This window comes from Meleagris gallopavo, chromosome 22, assembly GCF_000146605.3.
Source record: "Meleagris gallopavo isolate NT-WF06-2002-E0010 breed Aviagen turkey brand Nicholas breeding stock chromosome 22, Turkey_5.1, whole genome shotgun sequence".
NCBI lineage: Eukaryota > Metazoa > Chordata > Aves > Galliformes > Phasianidae > Meleagris > Meleagris gallopavo.
The window spans coordinates 10,269,003-10,292,889 of NC_015032.2; the positions used below are offsets into that span (position 1 = coordinate 10,269,003).

At 40.9% G+C, this 23,887-nt stretch overlaps 2 long non-coding RNA genes across 3 annotated transcripts; both read right to left on the reverse strand.

Annotated features, from left to right (window-relative positions):
- Positions 1 to 295: 295 nt before the first annotated feature.
- LOC109370795 lies at positions 296 to 19,428 on the reverse strand. Of its 2 annotated transcripts, XR_002121219.2 has the most exons (4): positions 18,901 to 19,428; positions 16,204 to 16,258; positions 14,216 to 14,352; positions 296 to 930 (listed from the first exon to the last, which is right to left on the reverse strand). It is a non-coding gene; the product is annotated as an uncharacterized LOC109370795 (long non-coding RNA). The 2 variants fall into 2 exon arrangements; XR_002121218.2 differs by having other exon boundaries at positions 16,204 to 19,428.
- Positions 19,429 to 21,510: 2,082 nt separating this feature from the next.
- On the reverse strand, positions 21,511 to 23,860 carry LOC116217390. Its single transcript, XR_004161871.1, has 2 exons — positions 22,477 to 23,860; positions 21,511 to 21,627 (listed from the first exon to the last, which is right to left on the reverse strand). It is a non-coding gene; the product is annotated as an uncharacterized LOC116217390 (long non-coding RNA).
- Positions 23,861 to 23,887: the final 27 nt, after the last annotated feature.

Sequence of the window (23,887 nt, forward strand, 5' to 3'; positions counted from 1 at the left end):
ACAGGCGTTTTTAAACCAACAGCATTTATTTCTATTTCTTCAAATTGTACTATTTGCAAAGCCAACTATCTGAAATGTTTATCTTTCAGAAGCAATCTACCATCTTGACCAACCCCTCCTTATTATTGCCATAGTGAGATCTTCTGTACATAAAGGAGACAGGTATCTTCTAACTTAAGTATATAAACTTCTCTAATTTTACTTATTCAGATAATTGTTTTTTGTCCACATAGACCAAAAAAAAGGCAAAACAAATAAACAACAACAACAAAAAAAAAACAACTACAGGTGGGGAGATGAATATTTTATGCCAAGTTCTTGTTAAATAGAATCATCATTACAAAGTGGCACATCCAAAGGTTCATGACAATTTTGCAAAGTTTATTCATATCATTCAACTTACATTACACAACAGCTTTTAAAGCCCTGTTCCTGCTTCAGAGTGCTAGAAGGTTTGGCCATGTGTGGTTTATTGAATTTTTAAATTTTGACCCCCGATTTCATGTTCTAATGTGTAACTTGATCATTTGTGAGGCTGGCAGTTTTAGCATGCAATACTAGCACATTCTTTAACCTTCTGATCATTTTAAATAAAAATTTGCTTTGCTGGTTCTGTAAGCTTATGGTGTAAACTACTGTGATCAAATCATAGAATAAATGTTCCAGCCTCTATATGGTCACAATATGATTGGAAATTTTCAGTTTCCCTTTAGAGATGCTAACCAAAGATCCGAAATGTAGCAGCTGCTTCTAATTTATGTATATATATATATATGTATGTATGTATGAAGTGTAAGAACAAACCCATCCTTTTATAAAAGAGACACAAATTAATGACTTTGATACTTGATACCTACATTGTTCACAGGGAAGAAGTCTTCGGTTTGGTAGAGCATTGGCAGATCTTAAAGTGCCGCTCATGGAGGAGGTCTGAAACAAAAACAGAACAGAAATTAAAATATTATTTCCTGCAATTTAAGGTTAAGTAATTCTTCCAAATTTAACACACAGAATCACAGAATTGTCACAGTTGGAAAAGACCTTGGAGATCGTCAAGTTTAGTGGGAGCTATTGGTAATAGGTGAACGGTTGGACTGGATGATCTTTTAGGTCTTTTCCAACCTTGGTGATATTATAATTCTATGATTCTATAAGTCCAACCGTCAGCCCAACAGCATGGTGCCCACTTACAGAATCATAGAATCATTTCTTAGCATCTGTTTCAAAATACAACACAGAATCCTCAGAGTTGGAAGGAACTTCTGAGGGTCATCTAGTCCAACTGCCCTGCAATGCACAGGGACACCACCGCTAGATCAGGTTGCCCAGGGCCTGATGCAGCCTGGCCTTGAACATCTCCAGGGACAGGGCATCCACCACAGTTCTGTGCAACCTCTTCCAGTGCCTCACCACCCTCACTGTTAAGGACTTTTCCCTTGTATCCAACTTAAATCTACCCTCTTGTAGCCATTTCCCCTTGTCTGTCACCACAGGCCCTGCTACAGAGTCTGTCCCCTTCTGTCCTGTAGCTCCCGTTAGATGCTGACGGGCTGCCCTCAGGTCATTGCAGAGCCTTCTCTCCTCCAGGCTGCGCAGCCCCAGCTCTCAGGCTGTCCTGCGCTGGAGCTGCATTCATTGTACCAAACGAGGCACAAGATGCAGAAGATGAAATGGCTAGATTAAACCTTTGGTAGCTTGCGTGAATGTCAAACAAAAACAGAACAAAAAAAGCTAAGAAAAAAAAGCTAAAAGTAATTGTTTCAAGCTGCAATTCTTCAAACAAACACTCTATATACTCTGCTTTATTTCATGAAGGAAACTATGCTATCCCCCACTAGGAAGCTGTGGTTTTGTTTTTAAAATGAGTGGGTTTTCTGCTTCCTTGGTTTCAGGAATATGCTTTTGATTACTTTGATTTAATGTCCTGCATCCTAGAATGCATATTTAACCACAGACCGTTACATCTATGATAATGATATAGTTTATTAGACACAGTAGTAGTACCTTCAAGTCCTAGCACCAGGGGAAGTTAAATTCCTCAGAAATCTGGCTTTATTGTATTTGTTCCTTTATGCCTGATACTTTTTTTTTTCTTTTTTTCCCAGCATCTTTCTTTCTAAACACTTTACTCTCAAACAGGCAAGAGCATCAGGAATTGAAATGGTAAAATTACAAGTGTTTGTGTTTAAACTCCTTTCACAAGATGTATCTTGGGAATCCACCCACAATGCTGTGAAAAGCTGAGGGACTTCTAGCCAGCAATTTCAGCTCAGTTGCATTTAATATGAACTAAAGGGTAATGCTGGTGAAAATGATACTCCGAAACACAGGTGATGCTGAGTGACCGTGTCAGAATTTCGATAGTGCAGATTTAATCTAGCAGAAATATCTACTCACATACACACATGTAAAGCTTCTCAGCCTCCAATATCTGCATGTGTTCTTGATCGTATGATAAGAGATGCGGGGGGAAAAGACATCTTGTATTAGAAGTTATTTTCCAATACAAGGTAACTGTCTTTGCAAACTATTTGAAAAACATTTGCTTTCACATCTGATTCTCCAGATTTAGCTTAGCAATCACCTTAGCAGGATTAATATTGAACAGTTAAAAATAGGGTAGAACACAGGGGAAATCAATTTTAAAGCACAGAAAAATGTAAATTAGTTAGCAATGCTAGAAAAGAGCGACTAAAGAAGAAATATAGAAAGAGATTTGGTTTTGCTTCTGGGGCTTTAAAAAAATCAAATAATTGATTAATCCTGTGCTGAAGAGATCAAATATTTCAGCAGTACAGTTCAAACCTAAAAACCTAGCTAAATCTCACTCTCAAGGGCAAATTATGAACCTCTCTGTAAAATTAGAGGTTTTCAGTTTACAAGCGTGTATTTCCAGACAACAGTGGGCTGCTTAGATGTAACCCTCACATTTCTCTGTATTCTCATTCACGTGTTTCAGGCACCTGTTTGCATACTTTTCCTGATAGTATCCACTGCTAATCCTTTGGGATAACGTCTATCCAGGCACAATTTAAGAAGTAAATACTCATTTATACCATGACCTAAGCACTGCTACCCACGCCGTACTGCTCTGTTGGCACTGTCCGAGCTGCCGGCAGAATCCCGGCCATCCTGATGCACCCTTGATTTGCACAACTGGGAGAACAACTCCACATTCATAGAGAAGGATGCTTGTTAACTATTAGGATATACAAACTTTGCTTTGGGAGAGAAACACTGGCAGTGAGTTTTCAACAGAAGCACGTGGGTTTGAAACTTTTAAGTGCAGACCCAAACAAAAGGAGAATATGCTCCTTTTAATGCACAGAGTACTAGGGGAGTGTGATGTAGAAGGTAACTTCTTTTTTATCTAAGATTGAAAATCAGCAGTCACTCACAACCACTGGGTAAGAGAAGATAAAGAGCCAAAATCAATGAGGTAAGTACTACTAGTAGTGAGCAAAATAGAAAGGAGAACCAAAGAAATGAGCAGAGAAGCTGTAGTTACAGTCTGCCTTCTCAGTGCAATACTCAAATGTTTTGAAGTTCCCAAAAAATAAAGGTAGTGAGAAAGAAAAGTTAACAATGATTCCTGTGGGAGATGAGCATAAGCTGGGCTCAGAAGCTTGTGTTTTGAAACTGGAGTACAACCAGATGAGCAGCATCAGCTGCAGAATTTTCTTCTGAGAAAATACTAAAGCCTTTTCTGACCCTGGTGCCTGCGCCCATCATGAGCTGAAGTCAGCAGAGCTGCACATCTGACCTCTCCCACAAAAGCTTCCAGTGCCAACCTCAGGAAACTCTACAGAATTCTGTTTGAAGATAATCTTATTTTCTCCTTTTTCCTTCAAGTCTGTGGGATTACTGCAAAGGCTTGAAAGCAGTTCATTAGCTGTTTATAAGGAGCACAAGGATGCAGAGGCTTTTGCCAAGAGAGCGTGGGATGCAATAGAGATCCAATAGTTCTGAAGAACCTTACAGCAAAAAGTATTCTAAGCATATAGTCTGAGACTTTGTGCTTAGGCACGCTATCCCACCAGGCCTCCTTCCCTTCAGTGATTAATCTGCTCTCTCATTAATATAATTTTCCCAAAATACTGTTGCCAGAAGGAGAATGTCCTTTAAAAAATAAAGTCTGGATTTGTTTTGTTGTTGCCATTTGTGCTTGGTCTGACAGTCTGCATCTGTGAATCTTTCTATGAGGCGGTTTGCTCTGGCTTCAGCACTCTCAGTCTCTCAATTTATTTCTCAACTAGAAGCAGTAATATATTTGGGGCAGCCCCTCACATGTTAATCCTCAGGAAAGCCAAAGTGGAATAGTAGTGAAAGAAAGAATGAAGCAGAGTAAGGAAAACAATAATTCATAGCATTTCTATCTGCAAGAGCACAAAAAGCAGAATCCAGACGTCTGATCTTTATAGTATCCTTCCTTAAACAAGCCTGCTCATTTTACTAATAAGACAACTGAAATATTTTCTGAAAGGTCTGCTCCTAGAATTCCAGCTCCCTTTCTAGTGGTACAATCTAAGGAAATGAGGAAAACAGGGCAGATCCAAGTGAGGATTGTTACAACAGATTGGTAAAAACAAGACAAAAACAAACAAAACACACAGGTGCACTGGATGCATTTGAGGATGCTTAAGTTGCTGGTGCGCATAATTGTGAGGCTGGTGCATGTCAGCTGAAAGGTCAGGGCAATCAGAGAAAGTCCTCAGTACCTGGCAAAAAGCCAAACGTCACCCTTATCTTCAAGAATGTCAAGGAGGAAAATATTAGAAACTAAAGGATGCTGAACCTAATCTCAGTTCCCAAAAAAATACAGAGTAAATACTTTTGGAATCAATTTCCAGTGCTTCCAATAAAATGAAGTGATTGCAAAGAGAGTACGGCTCTAATTAGGACAAATAATTGTTAGCCAACCTAATTAACAGCTGGCTAAAAAGCAGCTTTGCAGAAAAAAATATGAAGACCCTTACAGACAGCAAGCTGAAGTGGAATCAGCAGGGTGTTTTGGCAGTGATGAAAACTAACAGTACACTGGAATCAGCAGAAGTACAATCAGCAGGCCCAGGGATGTGATCACTCCCTGCCATCCAGTCACACCCATGAGACTGAACCCAGAGGACTTCACATTTAGAACAAACCTAAAATTTATTAATGAGAAATAGTGCTAGAAAAAAAATCATCAAGGAGAAGTACTAAAATAGAGAGTAAGGCAATAGGAACAGCAAACACGCAGCACTCACACACACGCACACACACACTCAGAATCACACACGTGCACTCACATGCACACACGCTCACACACACGCACTCACGCACACACAGAGTCACACGCGCACACACTCGCACACACACTCACACACTAACGCACTCACACACACACTCACACCCTTTCCTGCAGATTGTCTTGCATTTTCATTCTTGGCGAACCAGAGAAGCTTGGGAAACCTTGGCAGGTCTGGCTGTCCAAGCAGGAGCAGCTCAGCGAGGCGCACGCAACAACCACCAGGACGAGTGTGCGGCATTGCTGCTGCTGGAAGAAGGAAATAATTTCCATAATAACTGCTTTATGATGTACCAACTACAGCATTTCACCACTCTGCTGCACGAAAAAAAACAACACCTAAGGGCAAGCATTCATTTTCATACATTTTTTCCACGCCATATTGACACATGGACTCTGCGACAAAATGAATGCTACTGAGGCCCCAGAATATCTGCGCTGAATATAAATACATTATGAAATAGCTTTTCAACTCTGCCCTGAAGCACTTCCTGATTGGCTGCCAATGATGTCACACATCCATAAAGCCCAATAAAATGCATGGGTTAACAAAGCTTATTTCTATGTATAAACTCCACCACGCAGCAGGAGTCCAAACCTCGGCCAGGCACAGGATTACCGACAGCATCTCTCAGGTAGCTGAAACCCAGTGACCTCAGGCTTCAGAGACAAGCAGGCTGCCAGAACGGGGCTCCCAGATTGCTCCTCGCAGCGCTTAACTCGGCGTTGTCAGCTCCTGTAGAAAAGCCTTCCCAACAGAATCTCTGCCAGTTTTAAGGTACTAAAGATGCACTCGTGCGTATCCAGAGCCGTACGTTGTCTTATATGGTAGTTATGATCTTACATTTCAAGTTGGAGGTTAACTAAACAGTGGAGCCTTTACAAGTAAGAATTTGACCTCCAGTCCTGTTTGAATGAAGTTCTACTGGTGAAGTGAGAGCCGTATTTTTTACAGAAGTCTTAACAAAAATAAAATGTGCCGTTTCAGAAAATTCAAAAACTAATGCCAGAAATATCAACTAAGTCTTTAAAACATACTATTTTGGCAGCAGTTGGTAAAATAATGAAATACACAAACTCTTCCCATGCACTATGCTTAGTGGTTGCTAGGCAAAGAATGCAGGTTTACACAGCTTTGACAGACTAAGCAACCTTGCAGAGATAAACTTGCTGTGCAAAATACTACATGAGAAGATTCTCAATTACCAGCAACCAATTTGTTCTGGTTCTTACCATGAATACAATTCTTGGAACCAGCCCACCTTCAAACATGACTGGGTAAACTGCATACTGTAACGTAAGGGGGAATCTTACGCATGAACTGAAAATACACTGAATATTATCACTGTATTCTAGACACTTTTGCCAAACATGAGCTTATTTATATATCATAGAACCACAGAACAGTTTGGGTCAGAAGGGACCCTTAAGATCACCCAGTTCCAACCCCTTGCTATAAGCAGGGACACCTCCCTCCAGACCAGGTTGCTCACAGCCCCATCCAGCCTGGCTTTGAGTGCTTCCATGCTGGGAGCATTCACAGCCTCCCTGGGCAACCTGTTCCAGTGTCTGACCATCCTCACAGTGAAGAATTTCTTGCTAATATCCAGTCTAAATCTCCCCTCTTCCAGTTTAAAGCTATTTCCTCTCCTCCTGTCACTACCTGCCCTTATAAGAAGTCCCTCCCCAGCTTCCTTGTAGGTCCCTTCAGGCACTGTAAGGCCATGTAAGATCTCCTGAGAGCCTTCTCTTCTCCAGGATGACGAGCTTCAGCTCTCTCAGCCTGTCCTCACAGGAGAGGAGCTGCAGCCCTCTGATCATCTCTGCGGCCCTCCCCTGGACCCGCTCCAACAGCTCCATGTCCTTCTTGTGCTGGGGGCTCCAGAACTGGACACAGTGCTGCAGGTGGGGTCTCACAAGAGCAGAGCTGAGGGGCTGAATCACCTCTCTGTCCCTGCTGGTCATGCTTCTCTTAATGCAACCCAGGATACAGCTGGCATATATAGCATCCTATTTAGTAGTTTGTATTCATACTTCCAAAGCATGCGTGCAAGCAGACCACACAGAAATATGTTGCTTGATTTGCTATATAAATGTTGCTTTCTCAAATTCTTGCCTAAGGCTCAAAAGCATTAGACAGAAATAAAGTCATAAACTACATGATTAAAACATGGAGCTGCTATGAAGCATGGTATTACTGCAGTGCTCCAAGCATCACCAATATAAAAGAAAAGACTGCAGTACTGCTATCTGCTATTGTTCTTTCTGCCTCTTTTCAGCTTCATATCCATGGCAAAAATGCAAAAACCCACAAGGTCAGTGTCTAGAAACCTCATGCTTTCCTCAATTGCTCCTAAAGGATCTCTTTACTGCTTAACCTCAGCACATACCATCAAATATTTCAAGTGGAACAAATTCATTAACTTGTAAACACTACTTAACTAGCTGAACGCCAGTGACAGAAACCTAGAGCACTGTTACATCAAGTCCAAGCAGGCACTGCATTTCATGTGTTAATACTGCCATCTGCTCATGTTGCATTTTTTAACACAAGAAAAAAAAAAAGACTGCTGAGTAAAGACACTTCAAAAAAACAGAAACAGGAGTAACTTGGCCTCACTTAGCCATAAACTATGGGTTCATTTTTTTTTTTAAGACACACACATACACATTATATTCAGAGCAGAAAAAAACAAGTAAAATAGTCTTTTAAGTTATTGCTTTTTATATCTATGCTTGGAAATTTTAAAGATAAAGAAAAAAGAAAGTGCCTGTGCACGTTTGTTACTCCAGACAGGAAGAAATTAGCCTTGGGGAGAAACAGTTTGTAAAAGAGCTGGGGGAAGGGAAATATGCTGGGAGATGAGTGCATAAGGAACCGATGTGCATTTGTGTTGGAGGCCCTGGAAGAAAATATTCATCACCACGGCTCCTAGAGGCTCCGGCACAGCAAAACACCTTTCCTGCAACACAGCCATTACACAGACAGAACTTCCTGCCAGCCACAAAAAATGGCCCAGTCAGACGGGGATGGCAGATAGAATTTCTCCCACTGTGTGAAACGTGAAATTCTTCAGTGAAGACTGGAAATAAAGAAGTCCTAACTCATTATCGCCTCAAAAACTGAAGGCAATCAACACCTTACCCCAAAAGTTAGGCCTATGACTTAGAGGATTCTAAGACATGATAGTAAGCATTGTTTCTATTTTGGCCAAAATGCTATTTCATCTGACATTCAGGGCAGTGAATGCAGTATTCCTAGTAATACTCCTAACGAGCATCAAGCATTTCAGTTATATGAGGGACAAGGAATTTGCTATGGCATGAGGTCATCAAGGAATAAACATTTCTGAAGCTACGTACCATGAGGTTGTGATTAGCTACTGCCAAGAAAAACAAAACAAAACAAAATCACATCAGATCTGCGTTTGTGCCTTTTTAAAACTGTCGTGCTTTGAGTGGGTGCTTGTAAGGAAAATATCCAATGGTACTCAGGTGCACGGCACCTGCTGTCAGTTACACTGCAACTGAGGAGCAGCAGCAGGGCAGTGCATATTGTTCTGACCTGGATGAGCAAATTCCAAAGCAGGCTCCTCTGCAGAATCCATTGGGGAGAGAAGTACGTGTGGTGATGGCTCATGAAATGGAAACCTATTGATTGGAAAATGGACAAAACCTTTTCACAAATGTCACTGCACAGCAGCTGTGCCTGAGCACTGGCTTCTGTGTACACCCCCAGATATAATGTTAAAGTCAGTGCGTGAAACTTGAACTCTTGACTTCTGGCTAAATATCCATGTCATTCATTTCCTAGTTCCAGTCCCCAGAACCGTTTTACCCTCCCAAAACCATAGTGCAGCAGGATTCCTCAAATGTCTCCTTACTTTGGGTGCACTCCTAACAATAACTACTGAGATTTGGTACTAGGGAAATTTTATTTAGTTGGTGGGCTCCTATTCCTGATGTCTGGAATTGATAAAAATAATACAAAAAAGAAAAAAGAATTACAGTCATAACCAAAGTAAACAAATGTTGCCTATGATGCACATGACTAAAAAAGGACACCAGCAGAATTTATTCGTGCCACTAATACTTAAACACGTGGCATTCTTTATAGAGTAGATTTCCCTGACTTATTCCCAGATCCTTCACGCTTAAACCTCAAGCCTTTTTACTTCCATACCAGATCAATCTTTCCTTTCCACAAAGGAGACCATGTATTTCTTACATTCACTCAGCATTTCCCACACTTCAATCATTTTCACATTAACAAAACATGTATGTTTAAATACTACTGCCTTCAGTTCCTTACGTACTGCCCTTTTCCTGACATTTGAATTCATTTTGTGAGACGCTGTATACTAAGAGCAGTATTGCTCAGATTTTTTTTGCATGCTCCATAATTCCGAATGTTGAAACTGTTGATCTACTTAGGACAGTTTTGAGTCTAGAAAACAAAGACGCATATATCTCCTGTTAAAACATTCAAGCTCCTGTTTTCAAAAGTGTATTGGACTGAGATCACCCTCTTCACAGCTACTCATTTCAGAGCTACTCCAAGACCGCATACATTAAATGGAAGGCTCAAAGAGAGAACAGCTTGCATTAGGACAGCTGTAGTGATTTTCAGCCCTCACTGACATCTTTCTCTCTTCCTTACTGTACTTCCACACTGCAGCAGCAACGAATGGCCCCGCATGTGAAGGAAAACCTCCCCCAGCACGATGGTACCTACGCTTCCTCTCGCCCACTGTTGGTCTGGCGTTTACCAACGCGAGCTCTGTGCCCAGATCATCACTCACACACTTTGAGATGTAGCACTGATTCCAGTAAAGCCCCTAGACCTTGCTATAAATTACCAGTTTATTTTAGAGAAGACAGCTTGTAAACAGAAAAGCATTTAAGATGCCCACTTTTTTTGCTGTGTGCAGAATTAACAGTAGGAACCAAATAAAGACAAAACTTTCCTTTTGTCACACTGGGCGTGCGATTCCTAGAGCCATTTCTCTAGGAGGCACCATTACAGAAGTAAGCATTATTCGGCTACAGAAAGAAGTGGAGAAGCATACATACCATGCTGTGGAGATAATAAGCCACAGAAATATGGTACAAAAAAGTTCCCAACGAGCTCACCACAACTATGGCTGCAAGAACATAATTTCTCAGAGGATTAAAATGCATCAGAGATATTTAACCCTAACCATGCAGTCTGCTGCATCTCAGCTGGAATTTAAACGGTAGCTGGTAGAGCTTAAACTGAGGAAAACAGTATCACTTCAGAAACGCAGGAAGGGGGAACACAGCCACTCTTTGTTTAGAAGAGAATGATTTTAAAATTTTGCATTACTTCATTTCTATTAACACGAGGGTATAAATGGCACACTTGTAACAAAGTGGGACGTTGTGAAAAATTCAAAGAAGTGACTCAGCTGTACTCCCCCAGCATGCTGCTCCAATGGCCTGAGGACATTCTTGCTAGGAACACCGCAGCCACGTTTTAGCTTTTTGTGTTTCATTGCTTTTGTTTCTTTAATCTAAGGCAGCACAGTGCAGGTTTATGAACAGAAACCCAGAAACACCTAGATAATTGTTATTTTTCATGCATTGTTTTGTACCAATGAGTGCACACAGTCCTGTTTAACAATGGACATAATGGCACAGAGCTGCATTTGGAAGACAGAAAGACATGTCAGATTTTCTTTGTACTTGCAAGATATCCTATATTGTCCCAAGACCACGGACCAGTAATGTATAGCACGAGCCACAATGTACAGCACCACCACGAGCTGCAATGTATAGCATGCAAAAGCTTAAATCCATAGCAGCCTCTGGATGCTGCATTCCTTACAGCAGCAGCCAAGAGAAATGTAAGGAAAAAGCTGGAGAAGCATTCACTTACTTCTCTAGCACCAGCTAATATCCTTTCTGTAACTAATCCACTTTAACTCTGCACATCTCTGCTTATAAAACATTCTGAAGCAGTAATGTAGGTGGTCTTCTGAAAAATCAAGCTTTTCCTAACTGTTCTTTTCATTCACTTGATCTCTACTGAAATTCTGCAACAGGAATTAGTTGTTACTTGCAAAGCATAACTGATTCTTTGCACTATGAAACAAAATTTCAGAAGTATGTACCAGCCCTCTGTTCTCTGTATGCTTCTCAGACTCAGTTCTGAATACTTGCCAAGATTATCAGCTAGTGATACTAGCTAGAAGGAGTACTTCTGGTTTCAAGAAAATGCCAGTTATCAAAAGATGTGTGAAAAAAAATGGAAGAGTTACTGACATTCAGTTTTGTTCCATTGGAAAAGATGCGAGGGATTTTTTTTCCCCAAAAAAATTCACGTCCTATAGTTTTCTAAAATAGATTTCCTGTACTTTAAGATTGCTGAAACCCATTCAGCCAGGGCATAGGTAAAATCTTTGGACAAAAGATTAGGTATCACAGTTTCACTCATGCAGAGTTCAAGCTTTACAGGAGAAAGGCTTTTCTTCCACAGATCTGCAAACTTCACAGGAGAAAGTTATTTCCTCAGTTCTGTTCCCTCAGGAGGAGTTATAATCTGTCAGACTGACACTCATATTTGTAATTTATATTTAGTAAAAGGTCACTTCTTTTCAGACCACCCCTGGCTATTCCTAACACAGAGTGAATTCTAAGTACCCACTTTTCACCCACAGTGTTGATGCTTCTCCCAGTGCTCCCCTGCACTGGAGTCTGTGTGAAACAACCTGAACACCCGAACACATCCAAGGACTTAAAAAACCCAACATTCTGAAGCATCTTGAAATAGAATGGCAAAACAGCCAGAGTGGGGTTTTTCTTGTACTTGAAATAGCACACATTTAATCAAAAGAGGAAAAAAATTCAACTGCTCAGAGAGTGCAGCTCTCAAGGACTTGTACCCAGTCTGACCAAAAGGCTATGGAAAGAAGCTGCACAAGTTGGATGCTGTCATTTCAGAACAAGATAAATTCACCTACAAAAATGGGCAGCCCTGATTTTTAAATGGTAAAAAATGCTTGAGGGCAACTCTGCAATGGTGTCCTGCAAAACAGAGGAAAGAGGATGGACAGCCACAAAGAAACAGAGCTGGAGAGAGTATGGAAACTTCAGTAGTTGGCAGAGATCTTATTATGTTTCAGGCGACAGACAAACCTACATGAAAGTAGCTGCAGAAATTCTAACTCCACTTATGTCCCTAAATAATTCAGTCCTTCCTCCACACTTCTAGAAGTGAACAATTCCTTACCAACACGGAGCAATGCCAATCAGGGGCAGAATTTACAGTGAGAGCCACAGTGTAACGTTTGCTAATAAGCAGCTGTGTGCATCATTCATTCAAAGGTCCACGTAGCCAAACAATCCCACATAAGTGATGACCAACCGAGCGGACTGACGAAGGAAAGGTTTAAAGGGTAGTTACACCAACTTATTTCCAGGAGAGCGAAGAATTGGTGTCTATATATACATACATAAGTCTCGATTGTTGGACTAGTATCTACGAATGCCTTACCACGTGGGGAGCGTAACACCCAGTGAACATGAGTGCTGTGGCATTTTAATACATCTCGTTAAGTAAGTACCTCCCTCTCTATTTTTCATATGGTGAACTTCTTGCTGGTAATTCCTTAGGAAGATTGTAGTTCTTGAATTACGTCAGGGAGTGAATAATTCTTCTCAATTCACCTGCTCCACATACAGAATGACTTCACAAACCAAACCTTTACCTTTACCCTGTCTTGTTCTTCCTCAGGCTACATCTCATCTGTTCAGATTTCTGCAGGGGAACTTATCTCATTTGTGCTCATCCTAGTTATCCCTCTCACAGCGTTTTCCCATTGCACTACACTTTGGAAAAAGGATGGGAGGGAGAGCACAAGAGCAGTACAGTATGAAGCTACACCATTCCCTGTTTATTTTTCTGTTTTGTTCACTAATATTATCATTCCAAGATGCCTGCAAGCACGAATATACAGTCACACAATATTTTGAAAATTCACTTAGTAATGACAAAAATAAGTATTAAAAAGATTATACTATCTTCCAGCATAAATCAAGCCAGCATCTGAGTAAATAGCCTGGCCTTCTCCACTTCTTTCCTGGTATCCCAGTTATACAACATTATTTGAATAGGCAGACAAACCTTGCAAAATTTTCAGCTTTGATGCATTTCCCTGACTGGGTATCTGAGGTGGGCTTGACATGTTTGGAAAGTTTTAGGAAGCAAAAATAAGAAAATTGAAAGAACAAAATTAAAGAGATTTGCTGTTTAGCTCTTTTAAGAATCTCAAATGCCTTCGTAAGTTACAGCAGAAATTTTAAATTGGCACAAATTGCCCTGGTTTCAGAGACATCTTTTCCCATTGCTATGAAAATCTTACCAATTCTGACTAAGTTACACTCTTTACTGTGTATATATTAACTGAGTTTTTTTAAAGATTCACCAGAGTTTGACAGCTAAATTATCCAAAGAACATATCAGTATGGACCATGTCCTTTCCACGCCTGCTAACCAGACTGCGTATTCATGATGCTCATTACACAGTTAAGGTACGTCCTGGACCTGCAGAAAATGAACTAGCCTTCTGCAACTGAAATTGACAGACACCAAACAAAAATTTGGATTGGCTCAGCTGTTCCTACAGCTGATACCTGTGCATTGTTGCCTACCCAGTGTTATGCATACCAGCATAATGCTACAGCATTTCTGAACGGGAAAAACAACACAACACACCTATAATGGCCACTGCTAAACTTCACTGAAACAATCTGTTTCTTAAAAATCCCCTTTACAAATGCAAACCATAGTAGTTCTTCTACATCACGTTCAATTAATAATGAGATCTTCTGTAAAGCCACATAAGATCCAGAAAGGGCATTTACAGTTCTTCCTCATCTGCTGAAAGCAATTTTAAAAATACTCACGTTTTTAAAGATGGGATAGTTGCATATCAAAACAATTGGCAAATTGTACTAAAAAGGCACCATGGCTCTTCTCTACTTCAGACATTTCCTCTTCTAGGAAGGAAACATGTTGAGCAACTGTTCTAATGCCTGTGGAGCTGTGGAGAGAGGAAACACCGCTTATGAAAATTAAAAGCACCTGTGCTGAGTTTCAACATTATCCTAAATAGGCATCAGAAGTCAAAGAAGGTTTACCAAGATTTCAGAATGCACTACCTCTAATGTGAGTAACAAGGGGCACATATTCAGAGGTAGAGTACAGACATTTACAGCCATCAGAAGAACCACCTGTCATGATCGAAAGCTGAATTTTCTCCTTTTCTAAGGGTCCAGTTTTGTATGCTGAAGAGTGTCCATAATGTCTAGAGGCCCAGTAACAGCTCAGCAGTGAGGTGGAAAGGCTCCCAGAAGCCACACAGGTATGGCTGCCTCTGGTGAGAGGGACCACAGCGGTAGGAGGAAGAGACAGCAGTGAAAAAGCTGAAGGCAGATGACTTTAGCTCAAAAAAAAACAAAAAAAAACCAAACCCCCCAACACTCGTGTTCAGTTTCAGTTGAAATTTGAGCCGTAAAGGAAAGCCTGCTAGTGAAAAACAGAGCATTTATTTGCAAAAATACAAAAGAATTTTGATACTCTCTATTAGCAATTAAGTTGCTGGGACTTTTGGGGACTGGGGTTTTTTTTATGTTTTTTTGTTTGTTTGTTCTGAGATAGAAAGGCTGAACACTGCACATGTTAGGGGTAAGGTCAGGCTTAGCGGCTAAATTAGTTGCACAAATTGTATCAGTGGCAACCTCAAAACTAAAACCCAGCAGATTCTCATCCTATTTAACCTTTACACAACAGTTTCTCCCTTTCCTACTCCTGAGATACAAATTAATTTCTCCTTTTAAAATTAAAACATTATCTATTGCTTAAATTACCTATTTAGTCTTGTGCTCTCAGGTTATTGCCATTACAGATGGTAATGCTAGGGAGAAAAACTGATTTCTAGTCAATCAAGATATTAGCTTTGTCTGATGGCACCGGAAGCCTCTCAACAAAATTCTGCTGCATCTTTCAAGGGTAACCTGTAGCCCAGCACAAAGACTACTGCTGTCTTCATATTCCAAATTATGATGCCCCTATCATATTAAGGGAATGGGGTGAGGGGTCAGGAAGGGTGTTCTCCCCTCTCTGTATTAGAAGAAGAAAAACGAATAAGGAGCTCTGTTGCTTACCATACTTTGGTGATAAGTAATTGCTTAGCTTTAATTTCCTTTCCCCGCCCTGAGATCCAACATAAGTACACGTTACAGTGTAGTTAAACTGTTAAGTGTGCTATTTCTTACACTGAGGTATTGACTTCTGGAAATTAGACAGGTTTCAATTGACTCTCACTTTTGTTCCAAATTGCCTTACCTCTCTTTCCTGCCCTTCACCACTCTCCCCATGCTGTACACATCCATAAAATATGAAGCATTTTGATAAATGCCAACTTTTCTTTGAAAGCAAAAATGCAATGCATTTAAAGAAAACTTGCTGAAAGCAAAGTCAGTTGCACTGTCCCTCCCACAGTTATAAGCATCACCAGAGGACATTAACTCAGAGAAGAGAAGAGCTTGAGGCTTAAAAGATATCTATCTGGAATTAATGCCACTCAGTTTCTCTCACTTCTGAGTCAGTTAAAAATTATTTGGGGCATTACATAATTTTCCTCATCATGTTATAATTATATTCTTCCTTGAGGCAAACTTGCCCTCAGTTGACACAAATGTTAACATACTACTTTAAAACACACATAAAATCTAAGACAATATAGAGCTCTAAATTTGTCAGTGCTCCATATAAATACCTGGACAGTTAACCTATAAGGCACACAGGAAAGAAGGACGTAAACTTTACAGTTAACAAACCTCTAATTAATCAATTTTGGCATAGAGGCACAGACACGGTTCGTTTCCCTCACCTTGTCTTTAATGAGTGGAAAGCTCTCATCCAGAATCTCTGATCTACCACCTAACCTGCATTAAAAAAGAGAAGTATCTTGGATGAGGATGAATCCTGAAGATAATCTCTTCTTTTTTTCTTCCACATGAATATTTCAAAGCATTTCTATCACTTCTGTTCAAAAAGGTATCACAAGGGCCCTTTCGTAAGCATGTTGTAAAGCAGAGTCTTGGAAAATTACTTAATTTCCCAGTAATCAATGAGACAACAAAATAACCAATAGCAGATAACAGTACTTCCACATAACAAACGTAACCAGACCCTTCCCTCTCCTTCCCCAGATTTCCACACTCCCAAGAGACCTTTCACCTTCTATTGCAAAATACTGTAGAGAAAAGGGGTACTCATGAATTTTAAATGAAAACTACCTCTACTCCATCCTCCATGCTTTGATTGCACTGGAGAACAGCTAATTCATACTTAGTGTTCATTCAGTTTTTGAAAAGGATTTGACAGAGCCTATGGCAAACGATCCTAATTCAGGAGCAGTAAGAAGGTCAGTCATCTATCAAGGAGAGGTAAAAGACCACTTACACCTAAATAATACAACTCCATCTGCAATCAACCAACGCTAAGAGCAAAACAAAGCAAGGCTGCCCTGGGTCACATTTCGACTGCACCACCTCCGGCACCTGACTTTCCGGGCTCAGGACGGCAGGACTTCTCTCACAAAGCACAGCAGTGACATCAGCTCACCCTTCTACTACGTGCCCAAGAACAGTGATATCACCGTTTTCCTGCCTAATACAACCAAGCTCGTTTTTGATATCCATACGAGGAGAAAAAAAATGGGTAGGACAAGAGCTGGGCAATACTTTATGAGCTCTGATAAGCATCAAGAAGTTCCAATGATGTTTACATGACTTTTTTCTTTCTTTGTCTCTCCTTCTTTCTTCTTACAAGAACTTGTAGTTTCTAAAAGCTTAGGATAGACAATGCTACACTTATAAAACGACTCGTGGTAAGATTTTATGGCATTTTTATTACCAGTACACGCAGATCACGTGTCTTAATAGAGCTATAAGCATTCTGTGATAGCAAATCAAATGGACATTTCAAAGTAGTAATAACTTTCTACTGTAAACAAACCAACAGTATCTTCTGTACTACTGGTCTCAGCACTGCAGACACCCAGCAGTGCACACCTGCACACACAGGCACACAACGTTCTCTTTACAATATATACTTCATTTCCAATAGAAAACGGGCACTGGCAATCGGGTAGAATCCCTGAATGGAATCACAGAGAAAAACAACCAACCACTAACCCCAGACCTATATCATGCAGTAACATGAAAAACAGATTGGTGACCGAAGGTGAAGTTCATACTCCAATAAACTACAGCAGATTAAAATTGGGGCCTTTACCTCCCAAAGGAAAGGTAAAAAGCCAACAACTCAAAACGGATTAGGGAAAAGCCATTCTTACAGCTCAGTGCTCCATAACTTCTGCAAACACAGCCGCAGTTTGGGACATGTCAGAAAAAGGAGATGTTGTACAGATTCAGTACAAAAGCCATCAACACAACCAGGTCAAAGAAGACATGGAACAAATCTAAACCGCCTTCCTTTCAGAGTGAAAGCAAACAACCAACACAAGACAAAGGAGAGTAGATTTTTCAGCAAGCAGCCTGTGATGAAAGGAACTGACATGCAAATATGATTCAGTAAGAGCCATTCTGCAGCAGTCTGCAGAACCACAGCGACAGAGGAGTTCAAAAGGAGTCGGTACATGACAGAGGGAAACGATCCTCTTGGTACAGCAGCCTCTCATAAGGCAGGGAAAGCAGGACTGGCCTGAAACCCCACTATAAATTAAGATCCATTTCTCCATGTGCAATTGTTTCACCGTATCTTATTGAAGACCTCGCTGAGTACTCAGCACAAGCATCAGAGCAGAGCAGACCATGGGGAAAACAAACAAACAAATACAAACACCATCAACCAAATCTATTCCTCTTAATAGGTTTTACTACGCTAATTTGAGAAGGGGGTGAAGAGCAAAGGTCTGATTGAACCTGTCTTCTAACAACTCGAGTCAGCCAGCCAAAGCCAAGGAGGCAGAGCACACAGCACAGAGGGCAGGTAGCAGAGTGATGAACGAGGACAAAACCAGGAGCAGCCCGTTGCACGCAGGGCAGCGAGACCTGATCGCTGCACACGTGGCAGTTCCAGCTGCACTATTAAGCACACATTCTTGATCTTCTGTATTTTATAAAATTCTTTTTTTTTTTTTTTTTAATAGCTAGCTATTTTAAAGATACTGTGCAAATTCTAGTTGTCACAGGAACTTGTCCAGTACCATAGTGGCATTTGATCCCATTTGTTAACAAAGTAACATCAAAGAGTAGCTAGTAAAAGCAGCACTGGTAAACCAATCATCTCAGTAGTAAAAAATAAGAAATCTGAGTTCCATTCTGTTGCTATTCAGTGAACAAATCCCAATCACAAACCATGCATAACAACCTCTCTTTTTCCGAGTGATGTAGCTGGGGCTCACACCTCAGGCCTTGGGGAGGAGATTCCCAAACCAAGCCCATGAGACAAAGGTAAGCAGCTAGCAGCTGGTCTGTGCAACCATAACAAAACTAAATTATTGGCACATTTCCCTGAGCTGAGCTCTGCAAGAAGGTTCAATGGTTCGAGAGCCACCAACCTGTGGTTTTATAAATGGGTGAGAATGCTGGAGAACCAACACACATCTGTAATCAAAAAACAGAATATCAAATAGAGATTTTATATATATCCATACAAGAAGCCAAAGAAAAGGAAGTCATGAATCTTGTAACCAAACCAGGAGTGCATCTCTGAGCAGCCATCATTTTCAATCACCCTGTAAAATATGCACACCGAATTGTATCCAAAGAGATACGACAGTGACCCTGAAAACAAAATGAGAACAACATACATAAGAGTCTGGTCACTACAAAGAAGCCTTTGCCCTCTTTGTCACCGGTTCAAATTGCAATTTTAGCTGAGCTACAAGTTGATAATTACAACTGGGGGCCCGCAAAGCCACTTAAAAAGCATTAATTTATTTAGTGCCCCAAGGAAGACAAAGTGTTGAGTACCTGGCAGTCATTTCTTCTAGCACAACCTTTTCATGCCAAGATACCTCTTCTCTTGGAAAGAGTCCAGCGGAGGGCCACAAAGATGGTGAAGGGCCTGGAGCATCTCCCCTATGAAGAAAGGCTAAGTAAACTGGGTCTGTTTAGCCTTGAGAAAAGAAGACTGAGAGGGGACCTGATCCAGGTTTATAAATATCTGAGGTGTGGCGGCCATAGTGGTGAGGCCAGTCTCTTTTCAGTGGTGCGTGGAGACAGGACGAGGGGAAACGGACATCAGCTGCAGCATAGGAAGTTTCGCACGAATGTGCGTAAGAACTTCTTCACGGTGAGGGTGACGGAGCACTGGAACAGGCTGCCCAGGGAGGTTGTGGAGTCTCCTTCTCTGGAGATATTCAAGTCTCGCCTGGACGCCTACCTGTGCGAGCTGGTGTAGGGAACCTGCTTTGGCAGGGGAGTTGGTCTCGATGATCTCTAGAGGTCCCTTCCAACCCCTACAGTTCTGTGATACCTCTTCCATGACAAGTATGAGGCAAGATGAACTGCATTTACAGCATCACAGTAACTCACTCACTGTACAGGTGCCTGTTTTAAGTGCTGTGACTAAACAGGTATAACAGAACTCCAGAAATAGCATTTTGCCTTCCTAAGCAATGAAGAGCCAGATTTCTCCCATTCCAGTACTCAAACCTGTGCATCCAGATTACTTTTAACTGAAAAACAGCAGCACACTCAGAGAAAAGCCAAATCCCTTAATGTGAGTACTTTACTAAATGCTCACTTGAAAAAAGCAAGGTTTTCCTTACCAAATGTTAGCACAGACCAGAGACTAAATTATTGCTATGCACAGCAGTTGGAATCAATTCAAACACTGTGTTGTATTAATCAGATTCCCAGATACTACTTGGTATGCTGCTGAAAGGAATCTGACATTGTGGGTACTGGATAGAAAGGCAAAAAAATCAGCACACCTACGGCAGTGCTTTGATGTTCCAGATAAGGCTAATGATCTGCATACTAGATAATTATTCTCAGCCTGCAGGTTGTGGCAAGATGTTGTAATGGGCGAAGCAAAGAGTGCATTGAAACTAGGCTAATATTTTCTGTAGAAGCGATTGGCAACAGAAGTCATCTCACAGCAGGTAAAAAGCTCTCATGGTCCCTGTGAATAAGCTAACCATCTTTCATACAGATAGCCAAGAATGCCTGATTGATTGAAAAAAAAAAAACCATGAGGGGACACATAAAGACTTAGCCTAGGGTATAGAACAGAAAAATTGAGTTAATGAACTTAACAGTAAATCAGACAGTATGTAATCAATAGTGAAGAACTATGTGTTCAAACCACTTACTTTGAGCAGCTGATGTCATTCCACTGAACCAATCACCCCCTGCAGGAACAAAGTTAAAAAACGTTTGGCCATGAAACTTGTGTCCTGTATCCTGTATTTTTCAGAGACTGAAAGGCAGAACTGTCCCTGTTCTGTGAACAGCAGACAAGGGGCAGAAATGGCAGCAGCCAACACCTGCGGAACTTCAACCAAAGCAGCTCCTGGACAAAAACGCTCTGAAGAAACGTTTCACTTCTTGCTCTTTGAAATGAATTTGATGCTTCATGGCGATTAGCAGTCACCATAGTTGACAGTGACATGTGTGGAAAATCTGTTGTCCTTCTGCTGCTCCTTTGCATGCTTAAATAAAGGACCAGAATTTCCGCATCTACTTCCTCCTCAGAATGAAAGAGCGCTCCTTTATGCCACTGCACACAGGCTAGCTCTGGAAAGATCACTGCTAAGCAACAGAAAAATACATTCTTTTCATGTAAGAAAGATCCCAGTCACTTCATGTTGCTAAAAGCCACATTTAATTTGTGAAAAAAACATGGAAGCACTGAGCCTGATTTCTTGCAGTCTTCATAAGGCAGAAAAACATAACTGCTAGCTTTTCTGCTAAGTGTAATTTAGAGCAGTGCAACCTTAGTGGGTGGTGCATACATCAGATAGGCTGCAGAACAATCCTGTTTGATAGTTTCTTGGCAGGTCTGTGCACTGTCAGCTTCACAGGCCCAAAGCTGCTGATCTGGCCATGTGCTACTAGCAGAATTGGCTTAAAAAGGTAGTTCAAAACTGATATAGAGCTTACAGCTTTGAAATGACTGTTTAACAGTAGCTATCACAAACTGCAGAACTGTAAAATGAAGATAAATTCCAATAATTTAATTGAGAATGCATGGAAGAAACATCCACATAAAGAAGTTGCATTGGCTATACAGGTTACTGTCCTGTTCTCCGCAGAATGAATCAGAGAAGTATCTTGAGCTGAAAATGAAAACTAACCATTAATTTCTTTGTCAAATCACATTAGCTCAGATCAGTTGTTTCCGTCAGTTCATTACATGGCCACGCTAAGGCCAGTACTGACAAAGCAACAAGTAGTGAGGGAAGAGCAAGGCTGCTGGGCTTTTCCATAGCAACTTATCCTGAAGCCTCAGCCAAAGGCTCAACAGCACCACTTCCAGAGGGCATTTCAGTGTTCCCCTTTATTCATTGCTGATTCCCCCACTTAAAACCATAACTTCTTTCTGTAATTTAGGGGGAAAAATTGAAGATAGCTTTATTTTATGTAGTATATACTGTAACCGTAACAAAATCCCTTTCTCACCACTTCCCTCAACACCTTTGTTCCTCAACTGCGAATTTCTCCTATCTTCCAAGCCCTGGATAAGAGAAGCTTGTTTAACTCTTTAACACTACTTCCATTTTGTCTCAACCCCAGTATAACCCCCTATGCAACCTTGGAACAATTTGTTTGCTTTGCCTCAGGATATACATATTTATTTCAAGATTGCTCCCTTGTACAAACATTTGGGTCCGGTGGTGTACACCATGAACACATGGTGTACATGCCCACAATAAATAAATATTGTTGTAACTTATTCATTACAGAAGGGGGGATGAGAAAGAAAATTCAGTATCAAATTTTATCTACAAAGTTTTTCAAAAAGCGTTCCACTTCCACTCAGAACATTAAGCTGCTTTTGCTAGATCTCGAAGAGTTCTCCTAGCATGTCATTGAGATGAAAAAGTAGGCATAGAAAACACTTAAAATATCCAAACCAGAGAACCACACTCCTCCTTATAACATTACAAACTCCATCAGGAACGCACATTTCAATATCGCTGGAAATTAACAGGCTCTTTGGTACAACGTCCTCTTATACCAGCTTCAGAATACTGAAGAAACCCTACAAGGAAAAAACAATCAGTGGGTAAAGGGAAAGAAAAACAGAGTGTCAGATGTATTTCAAGATTATACAGTCTTCTGTGCCAATTTACAGGATAACGGGATAATTCAAGGCAGGATAACACACCACAGTCTTGAAAACCTTCATGTAGCAAAATCTTCTCCTAGACTGTGCTAATACTTTGTTTTTCATTCATTATTACTGTAGTTTCATTTGCGACAAGTGTTAAGCAAAATTTAACAAACTAGGAATTATATGCTAGAGACAACTGGTATTGCTAACTGCATGATAATAAAAGCAAAACTAAGGCAGTCCTATCTGCGGAAAAGAACTGAAAGTCCTTGTTGTGGTTTCAGCAACACTATGCTACATCACAAAGCTGAGCTGGCAGTACAAGGCCCAAGGGAAGAGATGTTTAAGAACATTCTACAAAATCTGTTATTAATTCTTGAGTAGGAAAATCCCTCCATCAAAGCATCACTGCTTTGAACAAGCTACCAATATATGCAATAATCCAGAAAGTTTGGTATTAAAACAAGTGTATAATTTCAGCTGAAGATGAATAAAAGCAACACAATGACTTGCAAGTAGCAAAGAGTACAAGTTGTTCCTGTATTCCTTGTAAGAACCAACAGGCTTAACACGTCAGTTACAAAAATACACAATCTGCCATGCAACACTGCATGGGAAACCTGGTTTTGGTAATTGGCAGCCTTCTTTGTTTCTTATTTAACGTCAGTTTGAATGGCACTCGGTGATCCCAATAGAACCAAACAGCTGACACAAAGCTGTAATGAAACTTCTTCCCTAAGTAGTTCACTTTGCAGTGTCATCTTAACCAAGCTCGAAAATTCATTTTTCTGACTGTCAATAGCTTTAGCAATTTTTTAGCTTGTTTCTGCACACTAGAGATGCAGAGATGGCTAACTGAGGGGGCTGAATCCAGATGCAAAACAGGCTGCCCCTGGTTTAAGCACAGAAATGAGGCAGGAATCGAGGACTGCGTCACAGCATCTCCCTGAGCACCGCGCACAAAAACACAGCGAGCTTCCGAACTTCAGGTGCGTGAAAGACGTCCGATTTGTCGCGAAGCACGGATAAGGGAAGATAAAATCGAGGGAGCGATGCTGCAAAGGGAGAGGATGAGGAAAGCGCCCCGCATGGCGCGTCTGAAGAAAAGTTATTTGTTTTCTTAGAGACGAATACAAAACACATCAACATTCTGCCGCCAAAGTAAAGGAAGGGGGAAAAAAAACCGCTTTGAGGGCAGTAAGCGGAGCGTTCCGGCTGGACAAGAACTGCCGGCCGCTGGAGGAGAGGAGAGGAGAGGAGAG